General features: G+C 50.0%; 1 protein-coding gene across 1 annotated transcript in view; it reads left to right on the top strand.

Annotated features, from left to right (window-relative positions):
* CACNA2D4 (calcium voltage-gated channel auxiliary subunit alpha2delta 4) overlaps window positions 1-16,545 on the top strand; it is a 134,178-nt gene that overhangs the window by 105,624 nt on the left and 12,009 nt on the right. The window lies entirely within an intron of this gene.

Below are 16,545 nucleotides of genomic sequence, written 5' to 3'. Positions count from 1 at the left end.
TCACCGCTGATCTCTGGTGATGGATAGGAGACATTCTCAGTGATGTCACCGCTGATCTCTGGTGATGGATAGGAGACATTCTCAGTGATGTCACCGCTGATCTCTGGTGATGGATAGGAGGCATTCTCAGTGATGTCACCGCTGATCTCTGGTGATGGATAGGAGACATTCTCAGTGATGTCACCTCTGATCTCTGGTGATGGATAGGAGACATTCTCAGTGATGTCACCGCTGATCTCTGGTGATGGATAGGAGGCATTCTCAGTGATGTCACCGCTGATCTCTGGTGATGGATAGGAGACATTCTCAGTGATGTCACCGCTGATCTCTGGTGATGGATAGGAGACATTCTCAGTGATGTCACCGCTGATCTCTGGTGATGGATAGGAGACATTCTCAGTGATGTCACCGCTGATCTCTGGTGATGGATAGGAGGCATTCTCAGTGATGTCACCGCTGATCTCTGGTGATGGATAGGAGACATTCTCAGTGATGTCACCTCTGATCTCTGGTGATGGATAGGAGACATTCTCAGTGATGTCACCGCTGATCTCTGGTGATGGATAGGAGGCATTCTCAGTGATGTCACCGCTGATCTCTGGTGATGGATAGGAGGCATTCTCAGTGATGTCACCTCTGATCTCTGGTGATAAATAGGAGGCATTCTCAGTGATGTCACCGCTGATCTCTGGTGATGGATAGGAGGCATTCTCAGTGATGTCACCGCTGATCTCTAGTGATGGATAGGAGACATTCTCAGTGATGTCACCGCTGATCTCTGGTGATGGATAGGAGACATTCTCAGTGATGTCACCGCTGATCTCTGGTGATGGATAGGTGGCATTCTCAGTGATGTCACCGCTGATCTCTGGTGATGGACAGGAGGCATTCTCAGTGATGTCACCGCTGATCTCTGGTGATGGATAGGAGGCATTCTCAGTGATGTCACCGCTGATCTCTGGTGATGGATAGGAGGCATTCTGAATGATGTCACCGCTGATCTCTAGTGATGGATAGGAGACATTCTCAGTGATGTCACCTCTGATCTCTGGTGATGGATAGGAGGCATTCTCAGTGATGTCACCGCTGATCTCTGGTGATGGATAGGAGGCATTCTCAGTGATGTCACCGCTGATCTCTGGTGATGGATGAGGCATTCTCAGTGATGTCACCGCTGATCTCTGGTGATGGATAGGAGGCATTCTCAGTGATGTCACCGCTGATCTCTGGTGATAAATAGGAGGCATTCTCAGTGATGTCACCGCTGATCTCTGGTGATGGATAGGAGGCATTCTCAGTGATGTCACCTCTGATCTCTAGTGATGGATAGGAGACATTCTCAGTGATGTCACCGCTGATCTCTGGTGATGGATAGGAGACATTCTCAGTGATGTCACCGCTGATCTCTGGTGATGGATAGGTGGCATTCTCAGTGATGTCACCGCTGATCTCTGGTGATGGACAGGAGGCATTCTCAGTGATGTCACCGCTGATCTCTGGTGATGGATAGGAGGCATTCTCAGTGATGTCACCGCTGATCTCTGGTGATGGATAGGAGGCATTCTGAATGATGTCACCGCTGATCTCTAGTGATGGATAGGAGACATTCTCAGTGATGTCACCTCTGATCTCTGGTGATGGATAGGAGGCATTCTCAGTGATGTCACCGCTGATCTCTAGGGATGGATAGGAGACATTCTCAGTGATGTCACCGCTGATCTCTAGTGATGGATAGCAGGCATTCTCAGTGATGTCACCGCTGATCTCTGGTGATGGATAGGAGGCATTCTCAGTGATGTCACCTCTGATCTCTAGTGATGGATAAGAGGCATTCTCAGTGATGTCACCGCTGATCTCTGGTGATGGATAGGAGGCATTCTCAGTGATGTCACCGCTGATCTCTGGTGATGGATAGGAGGCATTCTCAGTGATGTCACCACTGATCTCTGGTGATGGATAGGAGACATTCTCAGTGATGTCACCGCTGATCTCTGGTGATGGATAGGAGGCATTCTCAGTGATGTCACCGCTGATCTCTAATGATGGATAGGAGGCATTCTCAGTGATGTCACCGCTGATCTCTGGTGATGGATAGGAGGCATTCTCAGTGATGTCACCGCTGATCTCTGGTGATGGATAGGAGACATTCTCAGTGATGTCACCGCTGATCTCTGGTGATGGATAGGAGACATTCTCAGTGATGTCACCTCTGATCTCTAGTGATGGATAGGAGACATTCTCAGTGATGTCACCGCTGATCTCTGGTGATGGATAGGAGGCATTCTCAGTGATGTCACCTCTGATCTCTGGTGATGGATAGGAGACATTCTCAGTGATGTCACCTCTGATCTCTGGTGATGGATAGGAGACATTCTCAGTGATGTCACCGCTGATCTCTGGTGATGGATAGGAGGCATTCTCAGTGATGTCACCGCTGATCTCTGGTGATGGATAGGAGACATTCTCAGTGATGTCACCTCTGATCTCTGGTGATGGATAGGAGGCATTCTCAGTGATGTCACCGCTGATCTCTGGTGATGGATAGGAGACATTCTCAGTGATGTCACCGCTGATCTCTGGTGATGGATAGGAGACATTCTCAGTGATGTCACCTCTGATCTCTAGTGATGGATAGGAGACATTCTCAGTGATGTCACCGCTGATCTCTGGTGATGGATAGGAGGCATTCTCAGTGATGTCACCTCTGATCTCTGGTGATGGATAGGAGGCATTCTCAGTGATGTCACCGCTGATCTCTGGTGATGGATAGGAGACGTTCTCAGTGATGTCACCGCTGATCTCTGGTGATGGATAGGAGACATTCTCAGTGATGTCACCTCTGATCTCTGGTGATGGATAGGAGACATTCTCAGTGATGTCACCTCTGATCTCTGGTGATGGATAGGAGACATTCTCAGTGATGTCACCGCTGATCTCTGGTGATGGATAGGAGGCATTCTCAGTGATGTCACCGCTGATCTCTGGTGATGGATAGGAGACATTCTCAGTGATGTCACCTCTGATCTCTGGTGATGGATAGGAGGCATTCTCAGTGATGTCACCGCTGATCTCTAGTGATGGATAGGAGGCATTCTCAGTGATGTCACCGCTGATCTCTGGTGATGGATAGGAGGCATTCTCAGTGATGTCACCGCTGATCTCTGGTGATGGATAGGAGGTATTCTCAGTGATGTCACCGCTGATCTCTGGTGATGGATAGGAGACATTCTCAGTGATGTCACCGCTGATCTCTGGTGATGGATAGGAGACATTCTCAGTGATGTCACCGCTGATCTCTGGTGATGGATAGGAGACATTCTCAGTGATGTCACCGCTGATCTCTGGTGATGGATAGGAGGCATTCTCAGTGATGTCACCGCTGATCTCTAGTGATGGATAGGAGACATTCTCAGTGATGTCACCTCTGATCTCTGGTGATGGATAGGAGGCATTCTCAGTGATGTCACCGCTGATCTCTAGTGATGGATAGGAGGCATTCTCAGTGATGTCACCGCTGATCTCTGGTGATGGATAGGAGACATTCTCAGTGATGTCACCGCTGATCTCTGGTGATGGATAGGAGACATTCTCAGTGATGTCACCGCTGATCTCTGGTGATGGATAGGAGACATTCTCAGTGATGTCACCGCTGATCTCTAGTGACGGATAGGAGGCATTCTCAGTGATGTCACCGCTGATCTCTGGTAATGGATAGGAGGCATTCTCAGTGATGTCACCGCTGATCTCTGGTGATGGATAGGAGGCATTCTCAGTGATGTCACCGCTGATCTCTAGTGATGGATAGGAGGCATTCTCAGTGATGTCACCGCTGATCTCTGGTGATGGATAGGAGGCATTCTCAGTGATGTCACCGCTGATCTCTGGTGATGGATAGGAGACATTCTCAGTGATGTCACCGCTGATCTCTAGTGATGGATAGGAGACATTCTCAGTGATGTCACCGCTGATCTCTGGTGATGGATAGGAGGCATTCTCAGTGATGTCACCGCTAATCTCCGGTGATGGATAGGAGACATTCTCAGTGATGTCACCGCTGATCTCTGGTGATGGATAGGAGGCATTCTCAGTGATGTCACCACTGATCTCTAGTGAAGGATAGGAGGCATTCTCAGTGATGTCACCGCTGATCTCTGGTGATGGATAGGAGACATTCTCAGTGATGTCACCGCTGATCTCTGGTGATGGATAGGTGGCATTCTCAGTGATGTCACCGCTGATCTCTGGTGATGGACAGGAGGCATTCTCAGTGATGTCACCGCTGATCTCTGGTGATGGATAGGAGGCATTCTCAGTGATGTCACCGCTGATCTCTGGTGATGGATAGGAGGCATTCTGAATGATGTCACCGCTGATCTCTAGTGATGGATAGGAGACATTCTCAGTGATGTCACCTCTGATCTCTGGTGATGGATAGGAGACATTCTGAATGATGTCACCGCTGATCTCTAGGGATGGATAGGAGGCATTCTCAGTGATGTCACCGCTGATCTCTGGTGATGGATAGGAGGCATTCTCAGTGATGTCACCACTGATCTCTGGTGATGGATAGGAGGCATTCTCAGTGATGTCACCGCTGATCTCTGGTGATGGATAGGAGGCATTCTCAGTGATGTCACCGCTGATCTCTGGTGATAAATAGGAGGCATTCTCAGTGATGTCACCGCTGATCTCTGGTGATGGATAGGAGGCATTCTCAGTGATGTCACCGCTGATCTCTGGTGATGGATAGGAGGCATTCTCAGTGATGTCACCGCTGATCTCTGGTGATGGATGAGGCATTCTCAGTGATGTCACCGCTGATCTCTGGTGATGGATAGGAGGCATGCTCAGTGATGTCACCGCTGATCTCTGGTGATAAATAGGAGGCATTCTCAGTGATGTCACCGCTGATCTCTGGTGATGGATAGGAGGCATTCTCAGTGATGTCACCTCTGATCTCTAGTGATGGATAGGAGACATTCTCAGTGATGTCACCGCTGATCTCTGGTGATGGATAGGAGACATTCTCAGTGATGTCACTGCTGATCTCTGGTGATGGATAGGTGGCATTCTCAGTGATGTCACCGCTGATCTCTGGTGATGGACAGGAGGCATTCTCAGTGATGTCACCGCTGATCTCTGGTGATGGATAGGAGGCATTCTCAGTGATGTCACCGCTGATCTCTGGTGATGGACAGGAGGCATTCTCAGTGATGTCACCGCTGATCTCTGGTGATGGATAGGAGGCATTCTCAGTGATGTCACCGCTGATCTCTGGTGATGGATAGGAGACATTCTCAGTGATGTCACCGCTGATCTCTGGTGATGGATAGGAGGCATTCTCAGTGATGTCACCGCTGATCTCTGGTGATAAATAGGAGGCATTCTCATTGATGTCACCGCTGATCTCTGGTGATGGATAGGAGGCATTCTCAGTGATGTCACCGCTGATCTCTGGTGATGGATGAGGCATTCTCAGTGATGTCACCGCTGATCTCTGGTGATGGATAGGAGGCATTCTCAGTGATGTCACCGCTGATCTCTGGTGATAAATAGGAGGCATTCTCAGTGATGTCACCGCTGATCTCTGGTGATGGATAGGAGACATTCTCAGTGATGTCACCGCTGATCTCTGGTGATGGATAGGAGACATTCTCAGTGATGTCACCTCTGATCTCTAGTGATGGATAGGAGACATTCTCAGTGATGTCACCGCTGATCTCTGGTGATGGACAGGAGACATTCTCAGTGATGTCACCACTGATCTCTGGTGATGGATAGGAGGCATTCTCAGTGATGTCACCGCTGATCTCTGGTGATGGATAGGAGGCATTCTCAGTGATGTCACCGCTGATCTCTGGTGATGGATAAGAGGCATTCTCAGTGATGTCACCGCTGATCTCTGGTGATGGATAGGAGGCATTCACAGTGATGTCACCGCTGATCTCTGGTGATGGATAGGAGGCATTCTCAGTGATGTCACCACTGATCTCTGGTGATGGATAGGAGACATTCTCAGTGATGTCACCGCTGATCTCTGGTGATGGATAGGAGGCATTCTCAGTGATGTCACCGCTGATCTCTAATGATGGATAGGAGGCATTCTCAGTGATGTCACCGCTGATCTCTGGTGATGGATTGGAGGCATTCTCAGTGATGTCACCGCTGATCTTTGGTGATGGATAGGAGACATTCTCAGTGATGTCACCGCTGATCTCTGGTGATGGATAGGAGACATTCTCAGTGATGTCACCGCTGATCTCTGGTGATGGATAGGAGACATTCTCAGTGATGTCACTGCTGATCTCTGGTGATGGATAGGAGGCATTCTCAGTGATGTCACCGCTGATCTCTGGTGATGGATGAGGCATTCTCAGTGATGTCACCGCTGATCTCTGGTGATGGATAGGAGGCATTCTCAGTGATGTCACCGCTGATCTCTGGTGATAAATAGGAGGCATTCTCAGTGATGTCACCGCTGATCTCTGGTGATGGATAGGAGGCATTCTCAGTGATGTCACCTCTGATCTCTAGTGATGGATAGGAGACATTCTCAGTGATGTCACCGCTGATCTCTGGTGATGGATAGGTGGCATTCTCAGTGATGTCACCGCTGATCTCTGGTGATGGACAGGAGGCATTCTCAGTGATGTCACCGCTGATCTCTGGTGATGGATAGGAGGCATTCTCAGTGATGTCACCGCTGATCTCTGGTGATGGATAGGAGGCATTCTGAATGATGTCACCGCTGATCTCTAGTGATGGATAGGAGACATTCTCAGTGATGTCACCTCTGATCTCTGGTGATGGATAGGAGGCATTCTCAGTGATGTCACCGCTGATCTCTGGTGATGGATAGGAGGCATTCTCAGTGATGTCACCGCTGATCTCTGGTGATGGATGAGGCATTCTCAGTGATGTCACCGCTGATCTCTGGTGATGGATAGGAGGCATTCTCAGTGATGTCACCGCTGATCTCTGGTGATGGATAGGAGGCATTCTCAGTGATGTCACCGCTGATCTCTGGTGATGGATAGGAGGCATTCTCAGTGATGTCACCGCTGATCTCTGGTGATGGATAGGAGGCATTCTCAGTGATGTCACCGCTGATCTCTGGTGATGGATAGGAGACATTCTCAGTGATGTCACCGCTGATCTCTGGTGATGGATAGGAGGCATTCTCAGTGATGTCACCGCTGATCTCTGGTGATGGATAGGAGGCATTCTCAGTGATGTCACCTCTGATCTCTGGTAATGGATAGGAGGCATTCTCAGTGATGTCACCGCTGATCTCTGGTGATGGATAGGAGACATTCTCAGTGATGTCACCGCTGATCTCTGGTGATGGATAGGAGACATTCTCAGTGATGTCACCGCTGATCTCTAGTGATGGATAGGAGGCATTCTCAGTGATGTCACCTCTGATCTCTGGTGATGGATAGGAGACATTCTCAGTGATGTCACCGCTGATCTCTGGTGATGGATAGGAGACATTCTCAGTGATGTCACCGCTGATCTCTGGTGATGGATAGGAGGCATTCTCAGTGATGTCACCTCTGATCTCTGGTGATGGATAGGAGGCATTCTCAGTGATGTCACCGCTGATCTCTGGTGATGGATAGGAGACATTCTCAGTGATGTCACCGCTGATCTCTGATGATGGATAGGAGGCATTCTCAGTGATGTCACCGCTGATCTCTGGTGATGGATAGTAGGCATTCTCAGTGATGTCACCGCTGATCTCTGGTGATGGATAGGAGGCATTCTCAGTGATGTCACCGCTGATCTCTGGTGATGGATAGGAGGCATTCTCAGTGATGTCACCTCTGATCTCTGGTGATGGATAGGAGGCATTCTCAGTGATGTCACCGCTGATCTCTGGTGATGGATAGGAGGCATTCTCAGTGATGTCACCGCTGATCTCTGGTGATGGATAGGAGGCATTCTCAGTGATGTCACCTCTGATCTCTGGTGATGGATAGGAGGCATTCTCAGTGATGTCACCTCTGATCTCTGGTGATGGATAGGAGGCATTCTCAGTGATGTCACCGCTGATCACTGGTGATGGATAGGAGGCATTCTCAGTGATGTCACCGCTGATCTCTGGTGATGGATAGGAGGCATTCTCAGTGATTTCACCTCTGATCTCTGGTGATGGATAGGAGGCATTCTCAGTGATGTCACCTCTGATCTCTGGTGATGGATAGGAGGCATTCTCAGTGATGTCACCGCTGATCTCTGGTGATGGATAGGAGGCATTCTCAGTGATGTCACCTCTGATCTCTGGTGATGGATAGGAGGCATTCTCAGTGATGTCACCGCTGATCACTGGTGATGGATAGGAGACATTCTCAGTGATGTCACCGCTGATCTCTGGTGATGGATAGGAGGCATTCTCAGTGATGTCACCTCTGATCTCTGGTGATGGATAGGAGGCATTCTCAGTGATGTCACCTCTGATCTCTGGTGATGGATAAGAGACATTCTCAGTGATGTCACCGCTGATCTCTGGTGATGGATAGGAGACATTCTCAGTGATGTCACCGCTGATCTCTGGTGATGGATAGGAGGCATTCTCAGTGATGTCACCGCTGATCTCTGGTGATGGATAGGAGACATTCTCAGTGATGTCACCGCTGATCTCTAGTGATGGATAGGAGGCATTCTCAGTGATGTCACCTCTGATCTCTGGTGATGGATAGGAGACATTCTCAGTGATGTCACCGCTGATCTCTGGTGATGGATAGGAGGCATTCTCAGTGATGTCACCTCTGATCTCTGGTGATGGATAGGAGACATTCTCAGTGATGTCACCGCTGATCTCTGGTGATGGATAGGAGACATTCTCAGTGATGTCACCGCTGATCTCTGGTGATGGATAGGAGACATTCTCAGTGATGTCACCGCTGATCTCTGGTGATGGATAGGAGGCATTCTCAGTGATGTCACCTCTGATTTCTGGTGATGGATAGGAGGCATTCTCAGTGATGTCACCGCTGATCTCTAGTGATGGATAGGAGACATTCTCAGTTATGTCACCTCTGATCTCTGGTGATGGATAGGAGACATTCTCAGTGATGTCACCGCTGATCTCTGGTGATGGATAGGAGGCATTCTCAGTGATGTCACCTCTGATCTCTGGTGATGGATAGGAGACATTCTCAGTGATGTCACCGCTGATCTCTGGTGATGGATAGGAGACATTCTCAGTGATGTCACCGCTGATCTCTGGTGATGGACAGGAGGCATTCTCAGTGATGTCACCTCTGATCTCTGGTGATGGATAGGAGACATTCTCAGTGATGTCACCGCTGATCTCTGGTGATGGATAGGAGGCATTCTCAGTGATGTCACCGCTGATCTCTGGTGATGGATAGGAGGCATTCTCAGTGATGTCACCGCTGATCTCTAGTGATGGATAGGAGGCATTCTCAGTGATGTCACCGCTGATCTCTGGTGATGGATAGGAGACATTCTCAGTGATGTCACCTCTGATGTCTGGTGATGGATAGGAGGCATTCTCAGTGATGTCACCGCTGATCTCTGGTGATGGATAGGAGACATTCTCAGTGATGTCACCGCTGATCTCTAGTGATGGATAGGAGGCATTCTCAGTGATGTCACCGCTGATCTCTGGTGATGGATAGGAGACATTCTCAGTGATGTCACCTCTGATCTCTGGTGATGGATAGGAGACATTCTCAGTGATGTCACCTCTGACCTCTGGTGATGGATAGGAGGCATTCTCAGTGATGTCACCTCTGATCTCTGGTGATGGATAGGAGGCATTCTCAGTGATGTCACCTCTGATCACTGGTGATGGATAGGAGGCATTCTGAGTGATGTCACCACTGATCTCTAGTGATGGATAGGAGACATTCTCAGTGATGTCACCGCTGATCTCTGGTGATGGATAGGAGGCATTCTCAGTGATGTCACCTCTGATCTCTGGTGATGGATAGGAGACATTCTCAGTGATGTCACCACTGATCTCTAGTGATGGATAGGAGACATTCTCAGTGATGTCACCTCTGATCACTGGTGATGGATAGGAGACATTCTCAGTGATGTCACCTATGACCTCTAGTGATGGATAGGAGACATTCTCAGTGATGTTAATAGTTGATATCTTCCCTGGGAGGAGATGGGCGCGCCGGGTGATATTTCGGTTGTCCGTGGTCACATGACGCCCTTCCCCATTATATATACACTATCGTTCCAAAGTTTGGGGTCACCCAGACAATTTTGTGTTTTCCATGTAAACTCATATTTTTATTAATCCAATGAGTTGCCAAATGAATGTAAAATCTAGTCCAGACATTGACAAGGTTCGAAAAATAGAGTTTTATTTAAAATAATAATTTTCTCCTTCAATCTTTGCTCCCTTTGCAGCAATTGCAGCATTGCAGACCTTTGGCATTCTAGCAGTTAATTTGCTGCGGTAATCTGGAGAACTTTCCCCCCATGCTTCCAGAAGCCCCTCTCAAAAGTTGGTTTGGCTTGATGGGCACTTTTTGCACCATACGGTCAAGCTGCTCCCACAACAGCACAATGGGGTAGAGATCTGGTGACTGCGCTGGCCGCTCCATTACAGATAGATACCAGCTGCCGGCTTCTTCCCTAAATCTTTCTTTTATAATTTGGAGGTGTGGTTTGGGTCATTGTCCTGTTGTAGGATGAAAATGGTTCCAACCAAGCGCTGTCTACAGGGTATGGCATGGCGCTGCAAAATGGAGTGTTAGCCTTCCTAATTCAATATCCCTTTTACCTTGTACAAATCTTCCACTTTACCAGCACCAAAGCAACCCCAGACCATCACATTGCCTCCACCATGCTTCACAGATGGCGTCACACTCTTCCAGCATCTTTTCAGTTGTTCTGCGTCTCTCAAAGGTTCTTCTGTGTGATCCAAACACCTCAAACTTGGCTTTGTCTGTCCATAACACTTTTTTCCAGTCTTCCTCTGTCCAATGTCTGTGTTGTTTTGCCCATATTAATCTTTTCCTTTTGTTAGCCATTCTCAGATATGGCTTTTTCTTTGCCACTCTGCCCTGAAGGCCAGCATCCCGGAGTCGCCTCTTCACTGTAGACGTTGACACTGGCGTTTTGCGTGTACTATTTAATGAAGTTGCCAGTTGAGGACCTGCGAGGCGTCGATTTCTCACCCTACAGACTCTAATGTACTTGTCTTGTTGCTCAGTTGTGCAGCGCGGCCTCCCACTTCTCTTTCTACTCTGGTTAGAGCCTGTTTGTGCTCTCCTCTGAAGGGAGTAGGACACACCGTTGTAGGAAATCTTCAGTTTCTTGGCAATTTCTCACATGGAATAGCCTTCATGTCTAAGAACAAGAATAGACTGTCGAGCTTTACATGAAAGTTCTTTTTTTCTGGCCATTTTGAGAGTTTAATGGAACCAACAAATGTAATTATCCAGATTCTCAACTAGCTCAAAGGAAGGTCATGTTTATAGGTTCTCTAATCAGCCAAACTGTTTTCTGTGGTGCTAACATACTTGCACAAGTGTTTTCAAGGGTATTCTAACCATCAATCAGCCTTCTTACACAGTTAGCAAACAAAAAGTACCAAAGTACTGGAGTGATGGTTGTTGGAAATGGGCCTCTATACACCTATGAAGACATTGCATTACAAACCAGACGTTTGCAGCTAGAATAGTCATTTACCACATTAACAATGTGTAGAGTGTATTTCTGAATGGTTTAATGTTAGCTTCACTGGAAAAAATTGTGCTTTTTTGTGCTTTTCAAAAATAAGGAAATTTCTAAGTGACCCTAAACTTTTGAACAGTAGTGTATATGGCGGGTGACAACATCTAACGTTCCTATATTTGTGTTTTAATGACGCAGAGGAAAACTTCACATTTTTGCTGCTGGGAGGGAGCGAGGTGGCAGCGCGGGAAGGTGAGAGCGGCAGGTGGGAAGTCACTGGAGGGGATATTCTTAGTTCAGGCATCTGATGATTTAACCCTTTGTCTGGGAGGAACTCTGGTCAATTCTGGGATTCCCTCAGGTTTTCAGGAGGAAACTTGTGAGGTCCTGTATACTGAGAACTAACAGGAAGACGGCAGCAGAGAGATGTGAGGTCCTGTATACTGAGAGCTAACAGTAAGACGGCATCAGGCAGCAGGGAGATGTGAGGTCCTGTATACTGAGAGCTAACAGGAAGACGGCATCAGGCAGCAGGGAGATGTGAGGTCCTGTATACTGAGAACTAACAGGAAGACGGCATCAGGCAGCAGGGAGATGTGAGGTTCTGTATACTGAGAACTAACAGGAAGACGTCATCAGGCAGCAGAGAGATGTGAGGTCCTGTATACTGAGAGCTAACAGGAAGACGGCATCAGGCAGCAGGGAGATGTGAGGTCCTGTATACTGAGAACTAACAGGAAGACGGCACCAGGCAGCAGAGAGATGTGAGGTCCTGTATACTGAGAGCTAACAGGAAGACGGCATCAGGCAGCAGGGAGATGTGAGGTCCTGTATACTGAGAACTAACAGGAAGACGGCACCAGGCAGCAGGGAGATGTGAGGTCCTGTATACTGAGAACTAACAGGAAGACAGCATCAGGCAGCAGGGAGATGTGAGGTCCTGTATACTGAGAGCTAACAGGAAGACAGCATCAGGCAGCAGAGAGATGTGAGGTCCTGTATACTGAGAGCTAACAGGAAGACGGCATCAGGCAGCAGGGAGATGTGAGGTCCTGTATACTGAAAGCTAACAGGAAGATGGCATCAGGCAGCAGAGAGATGTGAGGTCCTGTATACTGAGAGCTAACAGGAAGACGTCATCAGGCAGCAGAGAGATGTGAGGTCCTGTATACTGAGAGCTAACAGGAAGAGAGCATCAGGCAGCAGAGAGATGTGAGGTCCTGTATACTGAGAGCTAACAGGAAGACGGCATCAGGCAGCAGAGAGATGTGAGGTCCTGTATACTGAGAACTAACAGGAAGACGGCATCAGGCAGCAGGGAGATGTGAGGTCCTGTATACTGAGAACTAACAGGAAGACGGCATCAGGCAGCAGAGAGATGTGAGGTCCTGTATACTGAGAGCTAACAGGAAGACAGCATCAGGCAGCAGGGAGATGTGAGGTCCTGTATACTGAGAGCTAACAGTAAGACGGCATCAGGCAGCAGGGAGATGTGAGGTCCTGTATACTGAAAGCTAACAGGAAGATGGCATCAGGCAGCAGAGAGATGTGAGGTCCTGTATACTGAGAGCTAACAGGAAGACGTCATCAGGCAGCAGAGAGATGTGAGGTCCTGTATACTGAGAGCTAACAGGAAGACGGCATCAGGCAGCAGGGAGATGTGAGGTCCTGTATACTGAGAGCTAACAGGAAGAGAGCATCAGGCAGCAGAGAGATGTGAGGTCCTGTATACTGAGAGCTAACAGGAAGAGAGCATCAGGCAGCAGAGAGATGTGAGGTCCTGTATACTGAGAGCTAACAGGAAGATGGCATCAGGCAGCAGAGAGATGTGAGGTCCTGTATACTGAGAGCTATCAGGAAGACGGCATCAGGCAGCAGGGAGATGTGAGGTCCTGTATACTGAGAGCTAACAGGAAGACGGCATCAGGCAGCAGGGAGATGTGAGGTCCTGTATACTGGGAGCTAACAGGAAGACGGCATCAGGCAGCAGAGAGATGTGAGGTCCTGTATACTGAGAGCTAACAGGAAGACGTCATCAGGCAGCAGGGAGATGTGAGGTCCTGTATACTGAGAGCTAACAGGAAGACAGCATCAGGCAGCAGGGAGATGTGAGGTCCTGTATACTGAGAGCTAACAGGAAGACGGCATCAGGCAGCAGGGAGATGTGAGGTCCTGTATACTGAGAGCTAACAGGAAGACGGCATCAGGCAGCAGGGAGATGTGAGGTCCTGTATACTGAGAGCTAACAGGAAGACGGCATCAGGCAGCAGAGAGATGTGAGGTCCTGTATACTGAGAGCTAACAGGAAGATGGCATCAGGCAGCAGGGAGATGTGAGGTCCTGTATACTAAGAACTAACAGGAAGACGGCATCAGGCAGCAGGGAGATGTGAGGTCCTGTATACTGAGAGCTAACAGGAAGACATCATCAGGCAGCAGGGAGATGTGAGGTCCTGTATACTGAGAGCTAACAGGAAGATGGCATCAGGCAGCAGAGAGATGTGAGGTCCTGTATACTGAGAGCTATCAGGAAGACGGCATCAGGCAGCAGGGAGATGTGAGGTCCTGTATACTGAGAGCTAACAGGAAGACGGCATCAGGCAGCAGGGAGATGTGAGGTCCTGTATACTGGGAGCTAACAGGAAGACGGCATCAGGCAGCAGAGAGATGTGAGGTCCTGTATACTGAGAGCTAACAGGAAGACGTCATCAGGCAGCAGGGAGATGTGAGGTCCTGTATACTGAGAGCTAACAGGAAGACAGCATCAGGCAGCAGGGAGATGTGAGGTCCTGTATACTGAGAGCTAACAGGAAGACGGCATCAGGCAGCAGGGAGATGTGAGGTCCTGTATACTGAGAGCTAACAGGAAGACGGCATCAGGCAGCAGGGAGATGTGAGGTCCTGTATACTGAGAGCTAACAGGAAGACGGCATCAGGCAGCAGAGAGATGTGAGGTCCTGTATACTGAGAGCTAACAGGAAGATGGCATCAGGCAGCAGGGAGATGTGAGGTCCTGTATACTAAGAACTAACAGGAAGACGGCATCAGGCAGCAGGGAGATGTGAGGTCCTGTATACTGAGAGCTAACAGGAAGACGGCATCAGGCAGCAGAGAGATGTGAGGTCCTGTATACTGAGAGCTAACAGGAAGACGTCATCAGGCAGCAGGGAGATGTGAGGTCCTGTATACCGAGAGCTAACAGGAAGACGGCATCAGGCAGCAGAGAGATGTGAGGTCCTGTATACTGAGAACTAACAGGAAGATGGCATCAGGCAGCAGAGAGATGTGAGGTCCTGTATACTGAGAGCTAACAGGAAGAGAGCATCAGGCAGCAGGGCACCCTTAGTCCTGATAGGATAGCACCATCAGGGGGCAGCAGATGGACTTTATGTCCTGCATCCTTAGTGTCTCCACAAAACCAAGTGGTTGCAGCTCTAGATGTGAGTAGAGTAAGTATTATGATGTCAGCACAGGTATAAGGTTGCAGAATATGTGAGGCCTGGACTGGAACCTGATGGTGGGTCATGCGTAAGTGAGGCAGCTGCTGGTGCTCGTCTTCGGAGCGTGTAGATAATGGGGCGGCTGCTCACGCTCATGTGCGGGGCGTGCAGATAATGGGGCGGCTGCTGGTGCTCTTGCGTGGAGCATGCAGGTAATGGGGCGGCTGCTGGTGCTCATGTGCGGAGCGAGCAGGTAATGGGGCGGCTGCTCGCGCTCATGTGTGGAGCATGCAGGTAATGGGGCGGCTGCTGGTGGTCGTGTGTAGCGAGCAGGTATTGGGGCGGCTGCTGGTGCTCATGTGCGGAGCGAGCAGGTAATGGGGCGGCTGCTCGCGCTCATGTGTGGAGCATGCAGGTAATGGGGCGGCTGCTGGTGGTCGTGTGTAGCGAGCAGGTATTGGGGCGGCTGCTGGTGCTCATGTGCGGAGCGAGCAGGTAATGGGGCGTCTGCTGGTGCTCGTGTTCGATGCGTGTAGATAATGGGGCGGCTGTTGGCACTCGTGTGCGGAGTGTGCAGGTAATGACATGGTTGCTCGCGCTCATGTGTGGAGTGTTCAGGTAATGGGGCGGCTGCTCATTCTCGTGTGTGGAGCGTGCAGGTAATGGGGTGGCTGCTCGCGCTCATGTCCGGAGCGTGCAGGTAATGGGGCGACTGCTGGTGCTCATGTGTGGAGCGAGCAGGTAATGGGGTGGCTGCTCGCGCTCATGTCCGGAGCGTGCAGGTAATGGGGCGACTGCTGGTGCTCATGTGTGGAGCGTGCAGGTAATGGGGTGGATGCTCGCGCTCATGTCCGGAGCGTGCAGGTAATGGGGCGACTGCTGGTGCTCATGTGTGGAGCGTGCAGGTAATGGGGTGGCTGCTCGGGCTCATGTCCGGAGCGTGCAGGTAATGGGGCGACTGCTGGTGCTCATGTGTGTAGCGAGCAGGTAATGGGGTGGCTGCTCGCGCTCATGTGTGGAGTGTTCAGGTAATGGGGCAGCTGCTGGTGCTCATGTGTGGAGCGTGCAGGTAATGGGGTGGCTGCTCGCGCTCATGTCCGGAGCGTGCAGGTAATGGGGCGACTGCTGGTGCTCATGTGTGGAGCGTGCAGGTAATGGGGCGGCTGCTGGTGCTCATGTGTGTAGCGAGCAGGTAATGGGGTGGCTGCTCGCGCTCATGTGTGGAGTGTTCAGGTAATGGGGCGGCTGCTGGTGCTCATGTGTGGAGCGTGCAGGTAATGGGGTGGCTGCTCGCGCTCATGTCCGGAGCGTGCAGGTAATGGGGCGACTGCTGGTGCTCATGTGTGGAGCGTGCAGGTAATGGGGTGGCTGCTCGCGCTCATGTCCGGAGCGTGCAGGTAATGGGGCGGCTGCTGGTGCTCATGTGTGTAGCGAGCAGGTAA

Source organism: Ranitomeya variabilis, chromosome 5, assembly GCF_051348905.1.
Source record: "Ranitomeya variabilis isolate aRanVar5 chromosome 5, aRanVar5.hap1, whole genome shotgun sequence".
In the NCBI taxonomy this organism is placed as follows: domain Eukaryota; kingdom Metazoa; phylum Chordata; class Amphibia; order Anura; family Dendrobatidae; genus Ranitomeya; species Ranitomeya variabilis.
This window is presented reverse-complemented; position numbering and strand designations above follow the sequence as displayed.